General features: G+C 43.9%; 1 protein-coding gene and 1 pseudogene across 2 annotated transcripts in view; both read right to left on the reverse strand.

Moving 5' to 3' along the window:
* cntnap2a (contactin associated protein 2a) overlaps positions 1-26612 on the reverse strand; it is a 1620024-nt gene that overhangs the window by 1423647 nt on the left and 169765 nt on the right. The gene's annotated exons all lie outside the window — the stretch shown is intronic.
* On the reverse strand, positions 25743-26123 carry LOC137334169 (histone H2B 1/2-like; annotated as a pseudogene).

The following is a 26612-nucleotide window of genomic DNA, read 5'->3' on the forward strand; positions in this document are numbered from 1 at the left end:
GTGATTCTCGCTAGGTGAAAGGAGGCAAGATGGGCCGGGTCATGAGGTGAGTGCCTTTATTGCACTGCTTGTGGGCCAGGAGGAGCAGGAATGTTTCCTCCAGGCCCAACATGCTTACCTTCCACAATCCAACCCCCCCCACCCATCCACGACCCCCCCCCCAACCCCGATGTCCACCACCAGATCTCTTCACGTCTCCGAGTCAGAATCCAGGCCCATGAAAATCTTACATTATTTATATAGCATATTGTAGGACAGTAGAGTCAAGTTATGATCGAGTTATTGTTATTTTGAAGACAATTACCAAAGTTTGTCCATTGCTCATCTCATGGCCCCGATGCGAGCGGGGAGGTGGGATGGCAGCGGGGGCGCGATTGGGCATGTGGGTAACCTGCCCAATAATATCTCTCCGTTTCCCAAATGATCATGGGTCAATTGGAGCCACTTAATGTTGCTTCCGGGTTTGCCATCCGAAAGCTGTGCAGCGGGCGGACACATCACAGGCTGTCAGCTGAAGGAGCTCCATTAAAGGGTCAGTCCTCCAATGGCTACTCCTGGCGCAAACACAGCACAATGGAGCAGCACAGGGGAAAGGCTGCTCCTAGATTCAGCGATGCCTCACTCCAGGTGCTACTGGATGGGGTGAGGAGGAGGAGGGATGTCTTCTACCCGGCGGACGGGAGGAAGTGGCCTGCCTCTGCCACCAAGAAGGCCTGGCTCGAGGTGGCAGACGAGGTCACCAGCTGCAGCAACATCTCCCACACCTGGATCCAGCGCAGGGATCCAGCGTTTCATTGACCTCGCGAGGTCAGCCAAAGTGAGTACACTTAACTCATTCTCCTACATTCCGTCTTCCACATCACCTCCCCACCCCCCAACTCATTCTGCACTGCCAACACTACTCAATCACATCACTCCTCACACCCACTCAAGGCTCTTCCTTAACTTACCTGCACTTCCTCACCCCACCACTACCACTCAACTCAATCCGCATACAATATCATGGCTCCGTCTCATACTCACCCTCTGATGCATCTCTTTCACAGTCAGATGCACCCAAACCAATGCATTCATCGGTTGGCCACGTCACCATCACTCACTCACGCGTCTGTACTTTCTCCTCTTCTCAGGGAAGAGAGCCCAGAACGCATGGGAGAGGGCGAAGACCGGAGGGAGGCCGCAACAGATCGTTGTCCTCACAGACGCGGAGCAGGAGGCGCTGGAGCTGAGCTGCACCCTCGAGTGCCTGTCTGTCGGGGACGCCGAGACTGGCACCCAACAAATGTCTGGTGACAGAACTTTAACATTCAGCACACACAATATGAATTGATGTTAACATGCCTTGCCATCTTCAGCACCTCAGTACACTCATCGCAACATGACACATCTGTGATCATGCTTAATATTGCCTTCTGTTCTCTTATGGGGCCTTTAGTGACCGCTGTGACGAGAGAGAGCGATTCCTCAGAGGACCTGCTGGCCTTTGAGGATGCACCGTCACATCTGAGTGAGCCATCTACCAGCGCAAATACTCTCACCTCGGTGGGTCCTAATCCACAGTTAATTTGGGTCGCACATGGTGAGTTACCACACACGTGAGCACGAGCAGACACTAGTGGCAGGGGCAGCTGTGGAGAGTCCGCATCGGTGGGAGCACTCAACTACAGGCTCTGCTCAGCTTGACACAAAGGCCATCTTTTAAAAGGAGAATGATCGAGGGGCAGCAGCACATTTGCAAGGTGCTGGAACAGGTGCCATGCGCACTCTCCACAACAGCACAGAGGATGGAGAAGTCCAACTCCTGTATGAGTGGAACGGTGGCACAGGTACGGAGGAAACCTCTGAGATACTGTCACAGGGACGTGAGCACATCTCTGACATACTGTTGCGGATAAGTGCGGAAATGTCTGCAATGGACAGCTCACAAATGAGTCCATTCAGGCCCTGACGACGGCCGTTTGGACTCAGGGTGAACAAAATTCTGTCTTAAACAGACAGGCATAGATAAGGTAGATAGTCAAAATCTTTTCCCAAAGGTAGGGGAGTCTATAACGAGGGGACATAGATTTAAGGTGAGAGGGGAGAGATACAAAAGGGTCCAGAGGGGCAATTTTTTCACTCAAAGGGTGGTGAGTGTCTGGAATGAGCTGCCAGAGGCAGTAGTAGAGGCGGGTACAATTTTGTCTTTTAAAAAGCATTTGGACAGTTACATGGGTAAGATGGGTATAGAGGGATATGGGCCAAGTGCAGGCAATTGGGACTAGCTTAGTGGTATAAACTGGGCGACATGGACATGTTGGGCCGAAGGGCCTGTTTCCATGTTGTAAACTTCTATAATTCTATGAATCTACAAGGCTTCACGTGTGTCCTCCAAACTCTCGTCCAGAAGGGTGGTAGGAGTGATGTGGGCCTGGCCCAGGAGAGGGATGATGGCGAAAGGGGACATGGAAGAGGGGACGCCACTCAATGCGCTCCCACGTCTCACCTGTTCTCCCCCTCTCAACCAGTACCCACAATGCTGCCTCCTCTCCAGGTGGCCAAGTCTGCCCCTGCACAGGTGCAGGTGGAGCAGTCTTTGGAGGGGCCCTCACGGGCACCAAAACCCAGAGGGCGTAGGCCCAAAGCATCTAATCGGTCAGGACATGAACAAGGGCAACCTGCCACTACCTCTGCTGCAGCCACAGAGGGTGCACCACATAGAAGTAGTCGGAAGCGAAAGGCGAAGGTTTTGTAAGCACGAAGGGGATGCGCAAGGGTGTTTGACGGTTGGTCATGTTTTTTATTTATATTTGCTTTTTGTTAAACTCACATTAAATATTATTATTGTCACCACTACTCCACGTCTTGGCCATTCTTGACTGGCTTCTGTAATAAGGCCCTTTCATGAGGTTCACCATGAACGCCGGCACTTGATGCCACCCATTGGGTCACTCTACAATGGGTGCAGGTGTAGTTGCGGGACTGTTTTGTGCAGGGGGCGGGGAGGGGATGGTGTGGCCACTCCTCTGTCCAGGTGGTGAGGACTGGACTCGACACGCTGTCTGATGTTAGGAGAACCGTTCACAGATCAGTGACTCCCTGACCTCACGAGCAGCCAGGTGAGCCGCTGTTCTGCCCATGGGTTCCTCCTCCTCCTCCGCAATGTGGGTGGCAGATGTGGATGGGGCCTCCTCAAGGGGCACCCCTCTCTGTTGTGCCGTGTTGTGCAGGGCACAGCACATGATGATAATGCGCCCCACTCTGTCTGGTGCATATTGAAGCATTCCCCCAGAACGATCAAGGCACCTGAATCGTATCTTGAGCAGCCCAAGAGCATGCTCAATTGTAAACCTTTGTAAACAATTTTACAACACCAAGTTATAGTCCAGCAATTTTATTTTAAATTCACAAGCTTTCGGAGGCTTCCTCCTTCGTCAGGTGAACCTGGTAGGGATGCGGCTGTTGTTGTATCGATGCTGTTGCTCGGTGATGGGGTTCCTCAGAGGTGTCATGAGCCACGTGTGCAGGGGGTATCCCTAGTCCCCGAGGAGCCAGCCCTTAAGGGTGTTTGGTGGGTGGAAGAGGGACGGAATGTTGGATTCCTGGAGGATGAAGGAATCGTGGCAGCTGCCAGGGTATCTGGCATACACGTGAAGGAATCTCTTTCGGTGTCACAAACGAGCTGAGTGTTGATAGAGTGATACCCCTTCCTGGTGATGAACAGTCCTGGCTTGTGGGGAGGTGCTCGTATTGCTACATGGGTGCAAATACACCCTGCATCCGTGGGAAGCCAGCCACAGCGTGGAATCCCACTGCCCTCTCCGTCTGGCTGAGGTCATCCATGGGGAAGTTGACGTAGTGCGAGGCCCTGCAAAATAAACAGTCAGTGACCTGCCTTCTGCACTTGTGTGCAGACGACTGAGGGACCCCAGTGATGTCCCCGGTGGCACCCTGGATTGATCCAAAGGTGAAGAGGTTGAAGGCAGTGGTGACTTTGACAGCGACAGGTAAGGAGATGCTGCTCGGCCCAGCCAGGAGCAGCTAAGCATTAAGGAGGCTTCTTTTTTTATTCGTTCATGGGATGTGGGCGTTGCTGGCGAGGCCGGCATTTATTGCCCATCCCTAATTGCCCTTGAGAAGGTGGTGGTGAGCCGCCTTCTTGAACTGCTGCAGTCCGTGTGGTGAAGGTTCTCCCACAGTGCTGTTAGGAAGGGAGTTCCAGAATTTTGACCCAGCGACGATGAAGGAACGGCGATATATTTCCAAGTCGGGATGGTGTGTGACTTGGAGGGGAATGTGCAGGTGGTGTTGTTCCCATCTGCCTGCTGCCCTTGTCCTTGTCCTTTTAGGTGGTAGAGGTCGCGGGTTTGGGAGGTGCTGTCGAAGAAGCCTTGGCGAGTTGCTGCAGTGCATCTGTGGATGGTACACAATGCAGCCACAGTGCGCCGGTGGTGAAGGGAGGGAATGTTTAGGGTGGTGGATGGGGTGCCAATCAAGCGAGCTGATTTGCCCTGGATGGTGTCGAGTTTCTTGAGTGTTGTTGGAGCTGCACTCATCCAAGCAAGTGGAGAGTATTCCATCACACGCCTGACTTGTGCCTTGTAGATGGTGGAAAGGCTTTGGGGAGTCACGAGATGAGTCACTCGCCACAGAATACACAGCCTCTGACCTGCTCTTGTAGCCACAGTATTTATGTGGCTGGTCCAGTTAAGTTTCTGGTCAACGGTGACCCCCGAGGATGTTGATGGTGGGAGATTCGGCGATGGTAATGCCGTTGAATGTCAAGGGGAGGTGGTTAGACTCTCTCTTGTTGGAGATGGTCATCGACTGGCACTTATCTGGCGCGAATGTTACTTGCCACTTATCAGCCCAAGCCTGGATGTTGTCCAGGTCTTGCTGCATGCGGGCACGGACTGCTTCATTATCTGAGGGGTTGCGAATGCAACTGAACACTGTGCAATCATCAGCGAACATCCCCATTTCTGACCTTATGTTGGAGGGAAGGTCATTGATGAAGCAGCTGAAGATGGTTGGGCCTAGGACACTGCCCTGAGGAACTCCTGCAGCAATGTCCTGGAGCTGAGATGATTGGCCTCTAACAACCACTACCATCTTCCTTTGTGCTAGGTCTGACTCCAGCCACTGGAGAGTTTTCCCCCTGATTCCCAGTTTTACTAGGGCTCCTTGGTGCCACACTCAGTCAAATGCTGCCTTGATGTCAAGGCCAGTCACTCTCACCTCACCTCTGGAATTCAGCTCTTTTGTCCATGTTTGGACCAAGGCTGTGATGAGGTCTGGAGCCGAGTGGTCCTGGCGGAACCCAAACTGAGCATCGGTGAGCAGGTTATCGCTGAGTAAGTGCCGCTTGATAGCACTGTCGACGACACCTTCCATCACTTTGCTGATGATTGAGAGTAGACTGATGGGGCGGTAATTGGCCGGATTGGATTTGTCCTGCTTTTTGTGGACAGGACATACCTGGGCAATTTTCCACATTGTCGGGTAGATGCCAGTGTTGTAGCTGTACTGGAACAGTTTGGCTAGAGGCGCGGCTAGTTCTGGAGCACAAGTCTTCAGCACTACAGGGATGCTGTCGGGGCCCATAGCCTTTGCTGTATCCAGTGCACTCAGCCGTTTCTTGATATCATGTGGAGTGAATCGAATTGGCTGAAGACTGGCTTCTGTGATGGTGGGGATATCGGGAGGAGGCCGAGATGGATCATCCATTCGGCACTTCTGGCTGAAGATGTTTGCAAACACTTCAGCCTTGTCTTTTGCATTCACGTGCTGGACTCCACCATCATTGAGGATGGGGATGTTTACAAAGCCTCCTCCTCCTGTTCGTTGTTTAATTGTCCACCACCATTCACGACTGGATGTGGCAGGACTGCAGAGCTTTGATCTGATCTGTTGGTTGTGGAATCGCTTAGCTCTGTCCAAAGCATGTTGCTTCCGCTGTTTAGCACGCATGTAGTCCTGAGTTGTAACTTCACCAGATTGGCACCTCATTTTTTAGGTATGTGCTGCTCCTGGCATGCTCTTCTACACTCCTCATTGAGATAGGGTTGATCCCCTGGCTTGTTGGTAATGGTAGAGTGAGGAATATGCCAGGCCATGAGGTTACAGATTGTGCTGGAATACAATTCTGCTGCTGCTGATGGCCCACAGCACCTCATGGATGCCCAGTTTTGAGCTGCTAGATCTGTTCTGAATCTATCCCAATTGGCACAGTGATAGTGCCACACAACACGTTGGATGGTGTCCTCAGTGCGAAGACTGGAATTCAATTTCCATGAGGACTGTGCCATGGTTACTCCTACCAATACTGTCATGGGCAGATGCATAGAATCATAGAAGTTTACAAAATGGAAACAGGCCCTTCGGCCCAACATGTCCATGTCGCCCAGTTTATACCACTAAGCTAGTCCCAATTGCCTGCAATTGGCCCATATCCCTCGATACCCATCTTACCCATGTAACTGTCCAAATGCTTTTTAAAAGACAAAATTGTACCCGCCTCTACTACTGCCTCTGGCAGCTCGTTCCAGACACTCACCACCCTTTGAGTGAAAAAATTGCCCCTCTGGACCCTTTTGTATCTCTCCCCTCTCACCTTAAATCTATGCCCCCTCGTTATAGACTCCCCTACCTTTGGGAAAAGATTTTGACTATCTACCTTATCTATGCCCCTCATTATTTTATAGACTTCTATAAGATCACCCCGAAACCTCTGACTCTGCAGGGAAAAAAGTCTCAGTCTATCCAACCTCTCCCTATAAGTCAAACCATCAAGTCCTGGTAGCATCCTGGTAAATCATCTCTGCACTCTTTCTAGTTTAATAATATCCTTTCTATAATAGGGTGACCAGAACTGTACACAGTATTCCAAGTGTGGCCTTACTAATGTCTTGTGCAACTTCAACAAGACATCCCAACTCCTGTATTCAATGTTCTGACCAATGAAACCAAGCATGCTGAATGCCTTCTTCACCACCCTATCCACCTGTGACTCTACTTTCAAGGAGCTATGAACCTGTACTCCTCGATCTCTTTGTTCTATAACTCTCCCCAACGCCCTACCATTAATGGAGTAGGTCCTGGCCCGATTTGATCTACCAAAATGCATCACCTCACATTTATCAAAATTAAACTCCATCTGCCATTCATCGGCCCACTGGCCCAATTTATCAAGATCCCGTTGCAATCCTAGATAACCTTCTTCACTGTCCACAATGCCACCAATCTTGGTGTCATCTGCAAACTTACTAACCATTCCTCCTAAATTCTCATCCAAATCATTAATATAAATAACAAATAACAGCGGACCCAGCACCGATCCCTGAGGCACACCGCTGGTCACAGGCCTCCAGTTTGAAAAACAACCCTCTACAACCACCCTCTGTCTTCTGTCGTCAATCCAATTTTGTATCCAATTGGCTACCTCACCTTGGATCCCATGAGATTTAACCTTATGTAACAACCTACCATGCGGTACCTTGTCAAAGGCTTTGCTAAAGTCCATGTAGACCACGTCTACTGCACAGCCCTCATCTATCTTCTTAGTTACCCCTTCAAAAAACTCAATCAAATTCGAGAGACATGATTTTCCTCTCACAAAACCATGCTGACTGTTCCTAATCAGTCCCTGCCTCTCCAAATGCCTGTCGATCCTGTCTCTCAGAATACCCTCTAACAACTTACCCACTACAGATGTCAGGCTCACCGGTCTGTCGTTCCCAGGCTTTTCCCTGCCGCCCTTCTTAAACAAAGGCACAACATTTGCTACCCTCCAATCTTCAGGCACCTCACCTGCAGCTGTCGATGATTCAAATATCTCTGCAAGGGGACCCGCAATTTCCTCCCTAACCTCCCATAACGTCCTGGGATACATTTCATCAGGTCCCGGAGATTTATCTACCTTGATGCGCGTTAAGACTTCCAGCACCTCCCTCTCTGTAATATGTACACTCCTCAAGACATCACTGTTTATTTCCCCAAGTTCCCTAACATCCATGCCTTTCTCAACCGTAAATACCGTTGCAAAATAGTCATTTAGGATCTCACCCATTTCTAGTGGTTCCGCACATAGATGACCTTGTTGATCCTTAAGTGGCCCTACTCTCTCCCTAGTTACTCTTTTGCCCTTTATGTATTTGTAGATGCTGTTTGGATTCACCTTTGCCTTATCTGCCAAAGCAATCTCATATCCCCTTTTTGTCCTCCTGATTTCTCTCTTAACTCTACTCCGGCAATCTCTATACTCTTCAAGGGATCCACTTGATCCCAGCTGCCTATGCATGTCATATGCCTCCTTCTTCTTTCTGACTAGGGCCTCAATCTCCAGAGTCATCCAAGGTTCCCTACTTCTACCAGCCTTGCCCTTCACTTTATAAGAAATGTGCTTACCCTGAACTCTGGTTAACACACTTTTGAAGGCCTCCCACTTACCAGACGTCCCTTTGCCTGCCAACAGACTCTCCCAATCAACTTCTGAAAGTTCCTGTCTAATACCATCAAAATTGGCCTTTCCCCAATTTAGAATTTTAACTTTTGGGCCAGACCTATCCTTCTCCATAGATATCTTAAAACTAATGGAATTATGATCACTGGTCCCAAAGTGATCCCTCACTAACACTTCTGTCACCTGCCCTTCCTTATTTCCCAAGAGGAGGTCAAGTTTTGCCCCCTCTCTCGTCGGGCCATCCACATACTGAATGAGAAATTCCTCCTGAATACACTCAACAAATTTCTCTCCATCCAAGCCCCTAATGCTATGGCTGTCCCAGTCAATGTTGGGAAAGTTAAAGTCCCCTACTATTACCACCCTATTTTTCTTGCAGCTGTCTGTAATCTCCTTACATATTTGCTCCTCAATTTCCCGTTGACTATTTGGGGGTCTGTAGTACAATCCTGTCAACGTGATCTCTCCCTTCTTATTTTTCTGTTCTACCCATATCGACTCCGTGGGCAAACCCTCGGATATATCCTCTCTCACTACTGTTGTGATGTTCTCCCTAATCAAGAACGCAACTCCCCCATTTGCGACAGGTAGATTGGTGAGGACGAGGTCAAGTAGGTTTTTCCCTCATGTTGGTTCGCTCACCAACTGCCGCAGGCCCAGTCTGGCAGCTATGTCCTTCAGGACTCGGCCAGCTCTGGTACTACCAAGCCACCCTTGGTGACGGACACTGAAGTCCCTCACCCAGAGTACATTCTGTGCCCTTGTTACCCTCAGTGCTTCCATCCAAGTGGTGCTCAACATGGAGGCGGACTGATTCATCAGCTGAGGGAGGATGGTAGGTGGTAATCAGCAGGAGGTTTCCTTGCCCATGTTTGACCTGATGCCATGAGATCCGGAGTCAATGTTGTGGACTCCCAGGGGCACTCCCTCCTGACTGTATATCACTGCACCGCCACCTCTGGTCGGTCTATCCTGCCGGTGGGACAGGTCAGACCCAGGGATGGTGATGGAAGAGTCTGGGGACGTTGGCTGAAAGGTATGATTATGTGAGTATGGCTACATCTGGCTGTTGCTTGACTAGTCTGTGGGACAGCTCTCCCAATTTTGGCACAAGTCCCCAGATGTTCGTGAGGAGGACTTTGCAGGGTCGACTGGGCTTGGTTTGCCCTTGTCGTGTCCGGTGTCTAGTGGTCCGTCCGGCTTGATTCTTATTGTGACTTTTTTTAGCGAAATTTTGCAACTGAGTGGTTTGCTGGGCCATTTCCGAGGCAATTAAGAATCCACCACATTGCTGTGGGTCTAGAATCACATGTAGGCCAGACCGAGTAAGGACGGCAGGTTTCCTTCCCTAAAGGGAATTTGTGAACCAGATGGGTTTTCACGACAATCCGGTAGTTTCATGGCCACCATTCCTGGTACTAGTTCTTTTTTTAATTCCAGATTTTATTTAATTAATTGAATTTAAATTCCCCAGCTGCCGTGGCAGGATTTGAACTCATAATTCCGGCTTATTAGTCCAGGCCTCTGGATTACTAGTCCAGTAACATAACCGCTATGCTTCCGTACCCTGATGTTTACGATTACCTGACGACTAACTCTGAGCCACCTCAGAGAGGTCCAGGAAGCTGAGCCTCGGTCTGCAGACCCTGTTTCGAGGGTAGTGCCTCCTATGACGTCGCTCTCTCTGTTGTTGCCATCTGTGCTGTTGTGCAGGTGCCTCTGGCGCAGCACTGTGTTGTGGAGCTCCACGTGGTGGAGGTGGATGCCGTGCCTGGCGAGGTTGGTGATGTTGCTTGTCCTCGGATGTAGTGGTGAATGCAGCCTTGGCGCCCCCCCCAATCCTGAGGGTGTGAGTTTGAGGGGGTCCGCAAAGTAGTTAAATATATTTGAACAGCAGAGTTTTGGGTGGAAAGTGAGAATTTTGAGTGAAAATACAAAGATCTTGCATCCAAAACTTTGTCTGAAGTGACAGAGTGCCCTGCTGCAATAAATGACGTTTTCTCCCCATCTGTCAAATAAGCATTTGCATCTCCCACTGGCTGCTGTCTGAAACACGTCTGTCGCAACAGGGAATGTTTCCCACAGCACGGGAAACACGCTGAGGTTGCTTCAAAATCGCACCCATGCCAAAATGTCGAGTCAATCAAGTAGTTCAAGTACTTCAACTAGCTGACAAACTATGCAAATTATCATCCCACCGGCTTTAATTGACGGTGAGGCTTCCGCATTCGGGAAGCGTGCACGCACCCGGATGCATCACTGAGGAACCCAGAAGTCAGCGGGTTGGAGCCGGACTCCAAACTCACTTGGGATTTCAGCGATTTTCAGAGCCACCCTGCCCCCAACGCGCCCGCTCCTTCACCCGAAAATCGAGCCCTATGTTCTTCTGGCTCTCGGTCACGACTATTGCAAGAATTTCCTTCAGGAATATTCACCAGATCAAAATATATACTTGTGATAATATATCATTTCAAATATAATGGGGAAGGGTGCTCTGAACAAGAAATACTACCCCTAGACTTTGCTTCCACTTGGTGAAAATATTGATCACCATTTTTGAAATATACATACCTGATCCAGCTAAATTAATGGTAGAAGTTTATGTGAGATGCATTTAATAAATGTGAAGTAGAAGCTGCGACTTCTACAAGATGTGGTTTAAAATAAAATACCCACCCAGAATAAAAATGGCAAGAGAGCAGAAGGTCAACACATGTAATAAAGGTGGGAAATATTTCACAGACTCACCAGTTTGTTGCATGCCTGCTGGACTAACATTATCAAAAGCTATCAATATCACCCTCTACTGGTGCCTCACGATTGTCAAAGGAATTCATTTTGTTGTTACCCGAGAACTTGCTCGAATGGGTTTTTACTTGAAATTGAAAACCAACATTTTTCGCTGTTCAATTTTTGTCATGTCTTTTTTAACTTGAATTGTTTTGTAAACAACATCAATCAAACTAAATTAATTTACTCAGCACAAAACATCAAATCTATTGCATTTTTAATGCCAGAACATCTTAATAAAAGTGTCTGCATAATTTAATCTAAGAAAATTGTGGTTAATAACGTTAATAGAGACTATTACATGTGAAAAATAATTATTGCGGTACATTAAAAGGCTACTTTTTCGGCGGTATAATCGGTGTTTCAATCTGGACTGCCACATAACACAGGCTTGCATCCATGATTCTCCATCCCACATCCCCAACACTGCACACTGACGAGTTGATGACAGTCACATCACTGTGGAGTGACATCAAACAGGAAAGGATTTTTTTTTAAACTCAGATAGGAACAAAGAACTTGCATTTATAACTATTTCAAAGACTACCTGCAACTGCTTGAAAAGACTGAAGGATGTTAAACCAGTCAACAATATATATTTTTTAATCTATCAGAAGGAATTCAATAAAAAGAACACTGCTCACGTAAGGTAAACATTAAGTAAGACGACTCATATCTTCATAGTTTGCTCGGATTTCCGCTTCTCCCTTTCTCATGAGCAACTTGCAAATGTTATGCCTCCTCTGGAGTGTTTCTCATTTATTGAGTACTGCAACTACATCATCCTTCAAACAAATAATATTAATATCATATTTTACAGAGTATGAGAAATCAAATTTTGAAATAATTCGTAAGATAATTAGGCTTCACATCATTTTCATTATCAATTCTGTTTGATGGGTCAAATAAAAAATAATTCAGCTTGCATCAGCAATGTTACTTCAGGAAATTATCTTTTTCCAATTTTCTTCCCATTGCTTCTCTTTTTTTTTATCCTGGAGGCACGACTCTTCATGAAATGCTGTTTCAGAGACATCAGCAACCCATCTGTCCGCTCGATAGAATGACACTGGGGGTATGGATAAACTGAGTGACCTATGGCTTTAAATGCATAATGAAAGTGTAACTGAAGGTAGATGAAGCCATAAGAAAGGTCAATAGAATATTCGGTTTTATAAATAGGGGCATAGAATACAAGAGTAAAAAAGAAATGAGAAATTTGTACTAAACATTGGTTAGTGCTATTTGCAATTTTGATGCCCTAATATAGGAAGGATATTAAAATCATCGAGAGTATAGAGTGTAGATTCAACAGGATGATACCAGAGATGGGAAATTATAATTATAAGGAGAGTCTTGAGATACTAGGACTACACTTTGGAATTCTTTTGCCACACCTTACCACCTCTCTACTCTCTCTCAACTTTTAAAAACCTCCTCAAAAATGATCTTTTCAAACAAGCTTTTTATCACTCTTCCTAATCTTTCCCTCTATGGCTCAGCATCTATTCTCCAATCTATTTCCATTATAATGTCTTGGGATATTTTTATGTTAAAGGAATATATAAATGCAAGTTGTTAGCACTTATTCCTTAATTAGAAATTTAAGGTTATACAGTCATGATAATGTACATTCCCTTTGTCTGACTTACCACAACATCTCTTGTACAAGCTGTGCTGATGTACAAGTCTATTCATCCTTACTTTATTTGGAGGCTAAAATATACATGAAGGTGCAACTTATATACTAGATTTTACAATGCACATTGGGCCATAATTTGCTGTCAAAGTAACGGTGAGGCTAATGGTGCTCGCCATTATTTATGCGCAAATGATACAGCATAAATGCACGGTTAAACTCAAAAATCCAAAACTTACTGTCTGAGATGCGCCGCTCTGCCATGCGCTTCGCGAAAACTGCATCTCGCTCTTTGCCTCACCATTGAAATGCATTGAATGGTGTGAAGTTGCTGTATTTGTGCGGTAGATACGAACTAAGCTCGCCACACAAAGTTAAGTCTTGTTCATTTCAGTATTTGTACCCTTTTAACACCCTGATAAGTGTTAATTACTGCCAAACAACCTCTCTGGCACTGAAAATGAACTATCACAACTATGGAGTCTCATTCCTTCATGTTTTAAATGTTGTTGGAGATTTTAAAAATGTAAAATTTAAATTTTTTTTTACTATTCCTTGTCTATTTTTTTCTCTTTCTTAATCCAATCTTTCCAATACTTTATTTCTCTTTCTGTACCTGATTTGACATTGAATTCACTCACTCTAATTTATACTTCCTTCTGAGTTCTTGCACTGTTAATTTCATAATCTTTCAATCTGATTGGTTAAGGAGATACACAGTTGCTTGCCCTGTTCACTCGGGTCCCAGATGCCATGTTTCTTTCACTGCACTGATATCAGCTCGCACTTTCAGCAACTTGCCATGCAAAAAAATTAAAAACCTAAACATGCAAGGGCAAGGATAACTGAAGCTGTTAGTTGCCCTGCTACAGCAAATTATGGCCCATCACTTTAGAACTATTAAGATTTGTGCATCATGTATTTCAGCCTTTGTACAAAGTCACTTTAAAATGTGAAATAGCGCAATCCCAAGTGGAAAAGGTTGGATTATGTCTGGATTTAGAGACCACTCACAAAGACTGATGAAAACAAAATTACATATGACTGCATCTAACATCTTATTGAGACTAATTCGCTATTTTTAAGATACAGCTGATAATTTTAAAATTAGCATTTTTTGAAGACTGACAAAAAGATATTGTAAATTTTAGCTTACTCAGCATTCTATAATATTATATTTCCATCATTTTTCCATTGTATTTTTTAAAAGAGGTCTTCTGAAGGATAAATTAATAATGATAAATAATAGATTTTCTCCAACCCTGAATAGCATTTGGAAAGCTGGCACTTGGTTGAATCTTGACACAACTTATGAATCAATGCCATATGCACCCACAATGGACTGACTTGCAGTTCATTCATTAGCCCTTATGTAGTAAACACAATTTGAGATTGATTAGTTTTCAACAAGCTCTACTTGTCTATTTTTTTCAGCAGCCATCAATCTCAACTTCGGTGCATGAAGCTGGATCATCCATTATTTTCTACTGTAATTTTAATTAAGTGTTAGACCTTCCCACAATGAATATCAGTTTTAATAACAGCAAATGTAAAGAGCATGGCACCGTACTGATTATTAGCCAGGTGCTGGAGAAATTATCAAAATGCTTGGAGGCGTTCCTTTAAACGTACACTTGTTTTTCTGGTCAAGTGCACAATATGCAGCATCCATTTTCTGGCAACCATGGATGTCTTTATTGCCTCAGGTAATACCACAGTAGGTATTCATTATTTTTAAGCTTTAGACACTTCCTACTCTCAGTGGCAAGGGCTTGACTTACATATGCACATGATATAGTTAACTCAAATTGTTGCTTCAAGCAATCAGATGTCTAAAATATTAAGTAATGTGGTTGTTTAATAACTGTGGACAGTTATTCATTAATAATAGAAAACTATTCAGAAGTACACCAAAAATACAGCTAGCTCGTTTCTTACTGAGCAAAGGTGACTGAATTGATTTACTGGTACCATACAGCGTCAAATGACTAATGGTGCAGTCTAAGTTCTGATAATTAAATAAAAGGGGTGCTACACAATGCATGAATTATCACACTGTTTAATAAACTATCAGTATTATTCAATGAAAAGCGAAGAGAATTAATAGTCAAGACGCAAGACATATCAAGCGGTAGTCTGAAGAATTTATAGTCACCACGTCAATTGGCTCAGTTCTTCAAATTCTTTTGTAGGCTGAAGAATGAATCATAGAACCTTACAGCACAGAGGGAGGCACTTCGGCCCATTATGCTTGAGCAGGCTCTTTGAAAGAGCTATCCAATTAGTTCCATTCCGCTGCTCTTTCCCCATAGCCTTGCAAATTTTTCCTCTTCAAGTATTTATCCAATTCCCCTTTGAAAGTTGGTATTGAATCTGCATTCACCACTCTTTCAGGCAGTGAATTCCTGAGCAGACAGAAATGCAATATGTGTGAGGTGTAAGTATAAAACTTTAATCTGATCATCTTGGTGCATTAAAAATACAGATTATTCTTAGCATAAGAAAAGGGCTTGAAGCCATTTGCTTTTACTAACAGCACCCAGGCTGGACCCTTTGGTGAGCAAGTCATTTAATGTATATACTGTGCTCTCTTAAGGTCATGCATTTATACATGAATTGCACATTAAACGTTCATTATAGTTAGCAAAGAAAATTGCTGCAGTTTTTCCAGCTGTCCCACTTAAATTACTGTAGGGTGAAGGACTCTTACGTCCTCATTAGAAACGTCAGGCCCTGCTCACATATGATACAGACCATTTACTGCTTCATACCACAAAAATTGAAAAATGATGGTGGCTGTCACCTAATACCAATAGTGCAACAAAACTGCAAGCCCCAATTCAACATGAGTGCTTCTCTCATAAACCATCCTCCCCCAGAATAAAATCAGATTCTAATCGTTCATACCCCATAAAAACAATACCTACAAGTTAGATATACAAATTAAAGAAGCCTGGGTGATTGTCTTCACTGTAATGAGCACAAAAATTCACCAAAAACGTTTTTTAAAAACTGTATTGTGGTTAGAGTTTGGAGTTTGATGCAGAACTGCGACTACAGTCTGAATTATTGATGTTTCATTACATTGCCTTCAGTGTCTCCTGGTAGAGAGGCATGTTCGATTTTTAATATTTTTTTCATCCTGAATTATTATTTTTTGGGTTCAACATCTCAGGCCACCCTCAAGTGACCCCTTGCTCCCTGTGTCCCAAAGAATGCTTTCACTTCCCCAGATTGCATGGCAAATTCATTGTGTACCCAGGGAGGGAACACAGAACCCTCTTCACTTTATTTTGGTTTACTGATTTTATTACATGCCTTCATGTAATCTTAGAAAGAAAGATAGAAAAATAGAAAGATGGAAAGAATTTGCATTTATATAGTGCCTCTCATAGCCTCTGGATGTCCCAAAGTGCTTTACAACCAATGGATTACTGTTTTTGCGGCAGAGTAAAACTACTCTAGCCCATGACTTTAATTACCAAACAAATTAATTAAACAGTAAGAGAATGAGTGAACAATAGAACAGTAGCAATGACACAACATAGATTTTACAGTGGTTATTCAACTTAAATATGTCCTCGACTAAGTAGAAAATAATAATCGTGACTGCTGCACTAAACTGTTTTAAGGATTTTGGACATTGGGTCAGACCCCATTCTACTCTTTTAAACTGCTGGACGATTCAACATTCGGGGTTAACTAGTCCTTTTAAGGATTTGGACATTCACTTGGACAGTACATTTACAGTACATTTGAAAGCAAGGGTTAACTTGCCCTTGACATTACCTTTGGACATCTGGACAGCAGAAATGCACAACTGCAAAGTGCAGTCAGTTTAAACTGGACATTTGAACATCAGTTTAAACTGCAACAGCAGCAAAGTACAGAAACATCAACAAGCTGCGGTTTTCAATAACAACTGATAAGCACGAAAACCAGAAGCTTTCATCACCTTGCAGAAGCTTCTCGATGCTCACAACAAATGCAAAGGACAAACAACGGATAAGACACCTGGCTTCACATGAAGAAGATATAATGGATTCACACAGTTCTTGAGTGATCCATCCATCTTAATGCTCCGATGGGTGAGTGGCCAAACTAGGCTTTGTCATAACTTGGAGTACACCCTATCAGCTAAAAAACATGTAAAGATAGGACATCATAGAAGCTTCGTCAGTCAACAGTTGCTGGAGCAACAGTTGAACAATTACTGCGGTATGAGCTCTCCGATACTTTACTTCTGAACTTTGACAAAAGGCCTTTGCTTCTGAACTTTGACAAAAAGACATACCTTGATGAGAAGACTCAGAACTTTGATACTTTACTACTGAACTGGAATGAAGAGGCTAACTTTGATGAGACAAAGAACCACGATGCATCATTCCACAGATCATGTTACCGCAGCAATCTACACCCTTAGTCTTGACCTAGAAAGGCTGCCTTGATACTTTATAACGGTTGTATGTGCTACTTGCTTGCTTTACTTCATGCTTACTTATGCACTGCTTTTTAAATCATTAAATAAAGTATGTTGCAAACCACCAATTGTATTATTGGTTAGAGTAAGCCACGTATTGATTGAGTTGCTTCATGCTATGTGCTCTTTTCGACTCATTAAATAAATAATCACTGATTAACAAAGCTACCGTGTCAGAGTGGCTTTCTTTGTCTGAACTATTGTCCAGGTCCAGGAATCTCTGGGAAAGACCCAAATTTCCTATACTGTAATGCATTCTCACATAGGAGTTCTTTTTTTACATTATCCACAGAAGTTATTTGGCTTTACAGGGACTATCTAATTTGTACTAGACAGGAAGTGAAAAACTTTACAGAAAATGACTGGGACCAAATTAATTCAAACAACAGTCTATTAAATTCAAAAAAAGGAACAGTAGAGCAGGTGGGTTGGCTGCCCGATCTCTCCTGAGGGAAGCCTAGCCAATTGTGAAGATGGAGCCTCATTAACATGCCGCCAGAGAGCTGCACGCACCGGGCAGATGTTCCAATGCACCTCAGGCAACCCAGAAATCAATCCGCTGGGCAGGAAGGTATGTCTGGGAGTGGTGGGCGGTGATCACAGGGGTGGGGAGCTCAGAGTGGCAGCGGCCCTCATTATATTTGTGGAACCCAGAGGAGCAATCCTGATTTCATGAACATCCCCCTCTCAGCAACTCCGAGGCTCCCACCAGGTGCTGGCACAGCCAGTAAATTAAGGGTTGCCATTGTTGAAATAAATGTCAGTCCAAGGGCATAACAAAACAAATACTGGGCTGCAGATTTCAAGATGTGAATTAATCTATTCCCAATTGCAGTCAATATTTGTATATTATTTATTTGCATGTGCAATGTAGCACTGTCTGATTTAAGTTAACAGGAGAGAAGCTCAATTTTTAATGATAATGATGGAGCATTTTATAGAATACAAAGAACCTTTTAAAGTTTTCTAGCTCGGCATTCCATAAACTTTGTTAATGTTTTTATCAGAGCTGTGATGCCAAGATCTGGAATTTCATTCTCACTGTAGGTATGAAAAACAATTTCTGTCTCAACAGCTATCAGTTGTAGTATTGTGCTAATTAAACTGGAGACTGACAACAACGTTCCATTTACAAGAAACTAAATAATGGCACTTAATGGACCAATGTGCAAATTAAACATACAAGTTTTTTTTGTCTTAAACATTCTGGAACACAGGTTGCCAGCAAACGTAAACAGCACTCATATTTTGCTGTTGGTTTCCTTATATATAGAATATATATCCAATAGGTATGTTCCCTAAGGGTTGGCAGGTGATGCAAAATATCGATTAGCACATGTAGTAACAGAAACTGCAGAATGGACAGTTTATTGCCATGCACTATCAGTAATTAAGCTTTTGATCAGAGAACTGCAATGGCTGCTTTCACCAAAGCTCATTACGTGCTTTAGATATTAATCATTCATCTACGTAGACACTATGATTTGAATTCACAGTACTGAACACTGATTCCATCATTACATTTAAATGATTAATAGCATTCAGCAACAAGTATTGAAGCAGCAAAATCATATTTTATGCAAAAAGCCAAAAATGACTTGATAATACCAGTTTGCCCCCCATGATAGCACCAAGCTAGTTGGGTACGATAGCCCAGCGGTTATAATATTGAACTAGCAACCTTAAAGATCATAAGTTCAACTCCCAACATACCAAGTTATAAAACTGAATTCAACAAATCTAATTTGTGGGCTGACATCATTAAGAAAATATTATGAAAACTGCCAGATTGTTGTAAAAATCCTACTGGATTGCTAATGTTCCTCAGGGAAGGGAACTTGCCAGCCTACATGTGACTCCAATCCCACACTATAGTAAAGAACTACATTATGTGGCTGACTCTTAATGCCCTCAGGGTAACTAGTGATAGCAATAAATAATGCTTGCATCCCAAGATCAAATATAAAAAAGAAATAACAGTGACTAATAACTAGAATTATAGAATTGAATATGATGAGAGACTGGGTAAACTTGGATACATTCCCTGGAGATGAGGAGGTTAAGGGATGATCTGATCAAGGTCTTTAAAATACTAAAGGTAATGACAGGACAGACAGAGAATGATGCTTAACTTATAGCACGGGAATACAGAACAAGGGGACATAATTTTAGAATTTGAGCAAAGCTGGTTATAAGTAAATCCAGGACAAACGTCTTCAAAGAAAGGGTTGGGAAAATGTGGAATGTATTGCAAATTCATTTGAAATGTTTAAAAGGGAGATAGATACTTCTTTGGGAAGTAAGGAATATGGAGAAACATTCTGGGGAGGAACCACTGACTTAAAAAAGGCAGGAACCTCATTAAAAAATTTAATTAGGGTGGGAACATGCTGGATATGCTTTCTCAGCGTCTGTATGTGAAGGACACACAATGATATTTACACCCAGGATAGTTAGGCAATCTGAAGTATGCAGAATTTTATTTAAAAGGCATAGTACTGTGCTGATATTTACCCCCAACAGTTGCAAAGTGCCCAATTCTTGGACAAAATGTCTGAATGTCAACGCAAAAAAAGAACGATTTAACAACGAAGTTGTGGAAGGACTGGTAAGCACTTTAATGCAGTGACACAAGCACATTTTTGTGAGGTAAGGATAAACTAGCATGCAAAGAAGGCACAAAATGTGGCACAATGTGGTGGACAGGGTCAAGGTTGTCAGTGCCTGTAAGAGAGGCAGAGGCCATCTAAGGCTTGGAAGGAGGATGGTCAATCTGTGGAATAAATTCCCATCAAGCATACTTATCTCACGGTTCAGAACAGCATGGACTCATGCAATAATGCAAAGTAAAGGTGGAGAATCGGGTCATAGATAAGCAAGTGAGAAAGAAAAGAAGTGCAAATGGAGTAAGGAAGAAAAAATATGAAATACAACAAAGAGAAAGAGAGAAGTCAGCTTGGCAGTAAACATTAATCCAGCAATAATTATGCAAAAAATTCTTGCATGCACAGCAGTGAGAATACCTAAAGAACGTAGCTACAGTTTCACTGATTTGGTTTTTTTGTGCATTTGTACTCCTCTGATTTCTGGAAAATTAACAGTTACTAAATCTCTATGCAAGAAAGGGTGCATTGACGATGTCAGTAGCACAATATCATCACATTACTCTTTGCATCAACCGAAGAGATGGTTAAACTTCGAAACAAAAACAATCAAAAATTTAAATCCCAATCGTGTGTGCGTGATTGTGTTTGTGTTTTGGAGGGAGGATTAACCTCCTCCCTGAGAACCTTTCACCATCTCATATTGTCACTGGAAACACAGCTGCTCACAACTCTGAATGTAGGGCAGAAAGAGACAACAGCAACTATCAAAATAAACCAACATGCTCATTGTGATGCATTAGGGACATGCTCCGAACAATGAGAGCAGCTGAGAATTCACTATCTGACATGATTTAAAACAGGTATGATTTGTTCATTTTGTGTCATTCAAATAGAATCCTTCAGTATATGAATAAAATTACTTCCCTTCAAAAAAGACCAATCTTACAAATATTGCAATTAAAATCTGTGACACTGTTCATTACCAATGTCCCCAAAATAGCAGACAATAGTGCTCCAAGACTAGAGCCAATTATCATCCTCTTTGGCATTTCTCTGTCACTTGTGTGAAACAGGAGAGGACTCAATAGAAGACATTCTATCATTGTAATCTTGTAAAGTCTCAATGACCAGCAAACAAAAATAAGCATTGAAATGAGATATATTGGCTGTGATGCCTTTACAATAATGGATAGGCCATTGTTACCAGATAACAACTCAAAGAAAAAAACCCAAGAATTTTCTCTTTTCAATGGTTTTTTCAAGCTGAAGTGGCTCATATGCTTCTGTGTGTTGTCCCTGCTGCTCAGCAAAGCCAGCACTGAATGCGAGTTTATGCCAAAGCTGACAGGACATCAGCCCTTCTTCCCTCTTCATTTCGTAGAGTTCCCAAGGACAAAGTGCAGCAGGATGACTGAATCTCAAGAGATCAGGATCAGACAATGTAATGGCATTTCTGCTCACTCCAAGGAGTAAGACTTAAGATACAAAGAAGCAAGCTCTCACTATCTAATGCAATACCCGATCTGAATCTGTAATCACTATTGAGAAGCCAGAATTGAATTTTAAAATACATACGAGCAAATCTTCTGTGGTGCTGCTCCCAGCGAATCAAAGGATATGCTCTGTTACAACCATAATGGTGTTATATCGTTTGATGTACATGTATTATTGTATTATGAGGGTGCTCATTTATGGTGACTGAATATTCAAATTCCATTTTTATTACATAGTGTTCTTGTATTTTTATAATATTTTGGGGATTGAAATCTCTGACTGTCAATTATTGTGAGAATACTTGATTATTATACATTTCATTACATATATATTGAAATTTATCACTTATCTTTAATACCGTAGACAAACAGCAGGAGGATAGGTGGTGATGGGCCTTCTTCTTGATCCACTGCAAAGCCTGTGATGATGACGCTCTCACAATTGTGATAGAAAAGGAATTCCAGGACTTTGACCCAGAGCTAATAAAGGAACTACAATATGGGAGGAATTTTAACCCCCACCCCACCACCGGGCCGAGCAGAAACTGGGTGGGGTGGGGGTGGGGGGAGTTAAAATCGAGCAGGGGATTTACCTACTTTGTTCCCGCCCCAATCTGGCTGACCGCAATTTTAAATTACAGGCGGCAAGGCACCTGCCCAAAGCCAACAGGGTCCTTCTTTAAATATCCAGATATGGTTCTGATGACATCATCAGGGCCCAACTGCTGAGTGGGGGAGCAGCAGTCGGTTACCCGCCAGGCCAAAGCTGCCGGGATCTAGATCCACAGCCAGTCCAGGTCCAGGTCAGTGTGAATTTTTACAGGTTTTCTTGTGGGCAAGGTGTGCTGCTCCAGGCCCCACAAGGAAATTTTGAACTTCCCCTTTCCCATGCAACCGGCATGCAAATGAGACCTGGCCGTTAAAGTCTTGACGGATGGACCAGCCGCTTGCTAGGCCACGTTCCCATCCAAGAGTGAAAATCAAAGAATGAACTTGCATTTATAAAGCATCTTTCATTATCTCAGGATGTCCTAAAGTGCTTTACATCCAATGAAGTACTTTTGAAGAGTAGTCACTGTTGTAATGTAGGTAACACGGCAGCCAATTTGTGCACAGCAAGCTCCCATGAACAGCAATGTGATAATTACCAGAAAATCTGTTTTAGTGAGTTGGTTGAAGGATAAATATTGGCCAGGACAGAACTCCCCTGCTCTTCTTTGAAATAGTGCCATGGGATCTTCTACGTCCACCTGAGTGGGCAGATGGGGCCTCGATTTAACATCTCTTCCGAAAGACAGCACCTCCGACAGTGCAGCACTCCCTCAGTACTGCACTGGAGTGTCAGCCTATATTTAATGCTCAAGTGCCTAGAATAGGACTGTGAACCCAAACCTTTTGACTCATTGTCAAGAGTGCTACCACTGGGCCACAGCTATACGTCCAAGTTAGGATGGTGTTCGATGTGGCGGGAGCTTGGACAAGATGATATTCCCATGACGTTGCTGCTCTTGTCCTTCGTAGTGGTAGAGGTTGTGAGGTTGGAAGACACTGTTGAACTAAGCTTGGTGTATTGCTGCAGTGCATCCTGCTCGTAATACGCACTCCAGTCACAGTGTACCAGTGGTGGAGGAGGTGGATATTGAGTCCAGTGGCGGGGTCAGTGATGAAGTAGACTGCTCTGTCTTAAATGGTGTCGAGCTTCTTGAGTGGTTTTGCACCCATCGAGGCAAGTGGTAAGTATTTCTGCTGTTTTACTTTGAATTAATGGGGAAGTGTGATGGGGACAGGTATACACTATACAGAAGACTTTTAATAAATCACGCTAGTTATATATTAGAAATCACTTTCGGTAAATAACTTTCCTCCCCCATATTGCTAAATTATCAACGACAATTTACAGCAATATGCTATAATTGTAATAGAAAATAAAATCTCAAAAATTGGTAATATTGATACCTCCTTTTCTGCCATGTTTAATTATGTGCCAGTGAACATCCTGTTTACATTCTTGAAGATGATGTTGTACTAAAGCCATCATGCAACATGCGTGTGGACAGGATTTCCACTGTTGTAATATATCTGAAAGCCCAAGATTTATATTTTTCCAAAATGGAAATGTAAGTTCCAATTTGCAAGGAAAGAGCCTAAGCCACCATAAACTTCCTGACATGCATTCATGACAATGTTGAGGCAACCTGTATATAGATAAGAACATAAGAATTTTTAGGAATAGGAAAAAGTCATTAGGTCTAAACAAGTGTGGCCACTTTTCACAGATCAATCCTAACTATTGATCATCTCACCTTATTCCTCAATTCCCGCTCGCTCTCTCTCTCGCTATAAATCCAATTTTCTATTGAATCTACCATATTCATGCCTGTTTGGAGAACCAACCAACAACTTTAAAAAAATCTGACACAGTCTCAAAACAATTCAAAAACACTTCTGAATATAAGTCATTACATGTGTTTATACTGAAACAGCAGAGGGCAAAGGTGTAACATTTTGGCCTGAAATTTCCTCAAATAATATAACTGGCAATTTATGCCAAAATTTTCTGAGAATCTCATTAGCATACACCGGAATGTATTCAGTTTACAAAGGGTTAACTCCCAGAGGTACAACATTTAAAATATTGATTTGGATGGTTTACGGGTGGAGACACCAGACAGGTCAGAGATGTGTGTGTTACATTAGCTTTGAGCTAACGAGGTTTGCTAAGGTTTGCTCTTTGGTATTTCTGATTATGAAAGAAGGGTTTTCATTCAATGTGCACAGCTAGCTTGTGGGCTAGCACCACCCACGTAAAAGACAGATGCAGATCTCATCCCTATGTTTACAAACTGATGAATTATGTTAAAACATTGAATAAAGGTTGTATACTACTAAATCCCACATCTTCCAATCTGCACGCCAGATCTCACCAGTCTGACGATCTGAGTTGGTACCAGGCCTGTGAGAGTGCTTGCACCAAGGTTATCCGCTGATGCACCAGAGACCTTGGTGCAAGAGGTGGACAGAAGGAGGGACATCCTATATCCGAGAGGGGGCAGGGGCGGCAAGAAGCCCGCCAGACACATATCCAAAAGGCAGTGGGGGACAATGGAGGACAAAGTCTATGCTAGGCGCACAGCATCATGAACATGGATGCAGTGCAGGAAGTCCAATGCTTTGACATGAGCGGACAAGATGAGTGAGGTCAACCAACTGTACCATACACTACACCCCCGATCACTCACATACCAACAAACTCTTCCCATCAGTACTCAACTCTTCCAATCAGATGCTTCCTCTCACCCTTACACATTACCACTGTTTCAAACCGCCCACCCACAACTCGCAGGCCACACACACTGGCAGCTATTCAACCATGACAGGCACATCACCCAGACAGACAGTGGCGCATATCAAGTGGCAGCAAGTGGCCATGGCATTCAACCCCTCGAGCCTGTTCCGCCATTCCATGAGATCATGGTGGACATGTGATCGAACTCCATATACTTGTCTTAGCCCCATGTCCCTTAATACCCTTGGTTCACAGAAATCTATCAATCTTAGATTTAACATTCACAAGTGAGCTAGCATCAACTGCCATCTGCAGAAGAGCGTTCCAAACGTCTCCCACCCTTTGCGTGTAGAAGCATTTCCTAACTTCACTCTTGCACATCCTGGCTCTAAATGTTAGGCCTCCAAAAACAGTTACAAATGTCTCGGCAGCCAGAAGTAATAATCCAGCCACTGACCTGTAAATCCTGCATGGTTCCTTTAAATAGCGCTGGTGGGGGGGTCCTCCAGGCACTCTAAGACACGTTCAGATGGTCGAGGTTAAGACTGTGCGTTGAGTTGAGCGTTATGTCCCAAAATGGTGTCTATCACATTAAATCAGCATTGCACAATGACTGAAGTCATATTCTCCCCACTTTACATGATTCCAGCGTTCGTTATCTGCACCTGCGCAAACTCCTATACCAAGATGGCGTCTAGGGCACGTCACACAGGAAACATGCGTGCGCATCCAAGACGCCATCTTGGATGTCGGAGAGGCCGTGTAGCACTGAAATAACGAGCGCTGCACGGCCCAATTTAGAGCCCATTGAGTCTGGAGGTGACGAAGGCATGAATGAGAGTTTCAGTGGTGGGTGGGCCGAGATAAGGGTGGATGCAGGCATTGTTACAGCGATGGAAGTTGGCAGTCTTTGTGATAGAGAGGATATGGGGTCGGAAGCTCAGCTTGTAGTCAAACAGGATGCCAAGGATGCATCGCTATTGTGTTTTTTTAGTACATTGTGGAGCTTTACTTGGAGCTGGTATACTTGGTCACCACCTTTGTCTCTTCTGACATGGCGTGTTTGGCCAGATCCCCAGGCAGCAGCAGAAACACGGCGGTCTGAATCTCTCGGGAGGTGATGGTGTGGCGCTTGTTTTAACAGGCCAGATGGGAAGCCTCACACATGATGCTCTTGAAAACATCATTCACAAAGGAGTTCATGATGCTCATGGCCTTGGAGGAGATCCCAGTGTTGGGGTGAACTTGCTTCACCACTTTGTAGATGTAGGTGGAGTAACTCTCCTTCCTCAACTTTCTACGCTTCTTACCACCTTTTCCTGGCGCTTTGGTCAAGGTTTTCTTGGCGCCCTTCTTGGGAGCTGCTTTCTTCTTCTCAAGCATCATCATGCTCACTTTCAGACACAAAGGGGGGGGGGGGAAAAAATTCGATAGGGCCTATTATTGGGCGCGGATAGCGCGATCTGCTATTACCCAACGTCTAATGGCCCCTGCGCAGGCAGGCCGAGACTTTCATGAGGCCTGAGGACTTACCTGCAAGCTGCATTGGAAATCAGCGTTGACACGAGGATTCAATGCAATTCGCACTTTCCAACAGCAGGGGGAAGCCCCAATCTCAGAAAGTGAGGATGTCTCTTCAAATCTCTTAAAGGTAGCTGGTACCTGTTATTTGCCAAAAATAACAGTCTGCTGTCTGCACAGAGTCTGAAAAGCGATCAGACATCGCACACGTAAAACACAGATGCAGGTCCAGTCCCTATGTTTACACACCGATGAGTTATGTTAAAACATTGAATAAAGGTTGCGCACTACTAAATCCCACATCCTCCAATCTGCATGCCAGACCTCACCAATCTGCCGATCTGAGTTTGTACAAGG

This window comes from Heptranchias perlo, chromosome 2 (genome assembly GCF_035084215.1).
Source record: "Heptranchias perlo isolate sHepPer1 chromosome 2, sHepPer1.hap1, whole genome shotgun sequence".
NCBI classification, from domain to species: Eukaryota; Metazoa; Chordata; class Chondrichthyes; order Hexanchiformes; family Hexanchidae; genus Heptranchias; species Heptranchias perlo.